The following is a 2,559-nucleotide window of genomic DNA, read 5'->3' as shown; positions in this document are numbered from 1 at the left end:
CGGTACGCGGGCCTCTCACTGTTGTGGCCTCTCCCATTGCGGCGGAGCGCAGGCTCCGGACGCGCAGGCCCAGCGGCCACGGCTCACGGGCCCAGCCGCTCCGCGGCATGTGGGATCCTCCCAGACCGGGGCGCGAACCCATGCCCCCCGCATCGGCAGGTGGACCCCCAACCACTGCGCCACCAGGGAATCCCGGCAAGTAGTTATTTGAAAGGCTCACCCTCAAGCATGACTAGAGCCGCAGGAACCCAGAGACTCTTGAGGGGCCCCTCTGCATCCTGCCGGTGTCAAGGCTTGGGCCTGAGCCTCTCCCTGCAGCCACTGGGCAGCTTTTTAACGACGTTGGAGCCATCTCCCAAGCCGTGGACCAAATGGAAACAATAAAGCATTTTTGCATTAAAAGAAAGGAAATTTTTATTGCTTGGCAGCAAATACAATCGATACTATAAGAAGATGCACTACGTTATAGTGTCTGTAGGGGACCCTGTGTCACGTTGACCAGCTGAATGAGGAGTAAGCCTTGGGGAAGGGCTTTGGTTAGACCCCAAGGAGGAAGTCAGACAGAGGAAAGACACTGTCTGAAAGAGGAGGTATGTGAGAGCCAAAGCAATTATACGGAGGCCAAGGATGTGTTTGTAGCTGTGGGCAGGCTCAGTCAAGTGGGGTGTTCACCCCACCCCCAGCAAGCAGGAGAAAGGGAGCAGAGCTGCAGAAGCGGTGCTGTGGGACCCACTCAGGGAAGAGGCAGTCCCGGTTCTTCCTCAGAGGCTCTAATTCCCTTTCCTTTCTGAGCAGGAAGGCTGCTCTGTGGCCACAGTAACCTTTGCCTCCACTTCCTCTTTTTTTTTCTGTTCCTTAACTTCATTTTTGTTGCCCCCTCCACTCATTCTCTTGATTTCCCCTTCCACTCTCCCCCTAATTTAGACGTAAGGGTTATTATTGTCTACGTGCTGGGAGGTGGGGGGAGCTGGGAGAGACCAGGATCAAAAGTGTGTCAGCTCTTCATAGAGAAGGAAACAATTTCAATTCCTTTCATTTCATGCCATAAGATCTACATGGATGTGAACACAGTGGGGAAGGGAAAAATAATGTTCCACCACTTTTTTCCCACTCTGTACTAACTGATGTTGATGCCAGTGTTGGAAGTGGCTTTCGATATCACTGAGTTTTTGCGATTTTCAAGCTTTTGAAATTGAGAACTCTTTTTCAAATCAATTTATCAGGAACAAAGAACAATAGCATTATTTTTAGTGTATAGATGTTACCATTGTGCTCAGTATTCAGGACCCAGGAGAGGTAACAGAAAATAACTTTATTCCTTTCTCCTCACTGCCCCTGCATGCCAGTTCTTTGGGGCTGGTGTTCCCTGTCCTTTGGATGCAATTCAGTGCCAGCCTTTTCTGGTCATTCTCAGACTTAACCAAGAAAATAAGAAAGTCCTTGGCTCACTGTACTCCTCCAGACAATTTTGGTTCAGTTATTAATCGGATGACTCCAATGTAACCAAAACTGTGAGCTCCTTTCCAAGTTTATGCTTCTCCACTCCCCAGTGAAGACGGCTTTAAGCTGGGTCTGGCAAAGGGGCTGGAGGGGAAGGGGCTTTGGGCTGGCTGATTCTTTAGCTTCCCACCTTCTTGTTCCACCTGCTTTGCCCCAGCTAATTAATGGAGTTTCTGACACCTCCAGAATTAAAGGGTCAGGAGAAAGAGGGGAGGCAAAGAGGCAAGGAAATTCTTGCTCATGTCATGGGTGACACAGATGTTCACTGGGTCTATTAACTGTTTAAAGTTGACTCTTTCCTGGGGTGTTGTTATAGTTCTTGGAAGATTCTCTCTCTATGATGGACTTAACACTTGCTGTTCCTGTGACAAAGGTAAGTGAATGTCTTCAAACTGGTTTCTAATGAGTCTTTCATCAGTCCCTACCTCCAGCCTTTTCTACTGAGGTCTCCTTGCCACCCTAGGGAGCTCTCTTAGGTGGAATCTAAGGCAACCCCAAGCTAGTTCTTTCTCTTTCCGAGCCTGCATCTGGTCCACAAGAAGCATGCACCTTTGGCCTTTCACTCAAAGGGAGTGGAGTTACTTCCTAAACCACAGTCTGCCATTCCAGGTGGAAGCCAGCCACTGGCTCTAGATCTCTCAAAGTGAAGTCAGATGCAGGTCCACAGGGTCTCTTCAAATTGCAGGGGGTACAAATCAAGTAGTCCAGGTGGTCTCCCTGAAGCCCTGCTTACGGGTCATTGGGTGAGTGAAAAGCACCTCCTTTCCCCTCTCCATGGGTAAAGGGTACTAACAACATACTGACAACACTCTCTAAAGCAATCTTCCAATTCCCATCCATTCCTGATCTCTTCAAATTTAATCCTTTTTTATTCCAAAGTGGGTGAGGGGTTAAGTTTGCAAAACTAGTTTCAACATCTCTTTGTTGGTTCCACATAGTGATCCGGTTTCTCCTACGATACAGTTTAAGTTCACATATATAACATTTGAACTAAGATGCTATTTAAATGAACTCAGAAATTTGAAAACAAGAGTTAGGAATGGTCAAAGGTCAGCCTCC

This window comes from Lipotes vexillifer, unplaced genomic scaffold, assembly GCF_000442215.2.
Source record: "Lipotes vexillifer unplaced genomic scaffold, Lipotes_vexillifer_v1.1 scaffold487, whole genome shotgun sequence".
Taxonomy (NCBI): domain Eukaryota; kingdom Metazoa; phylum Chordata; class Mammalia; order Artiodactyla; family Lipotidae; genus Lipotes; species Lipotes vexillifer.
The sequence above is the reverse complement of the archived record's forward strand: the minus strand, read 5'-3'. Positions refer to the sequence as shown.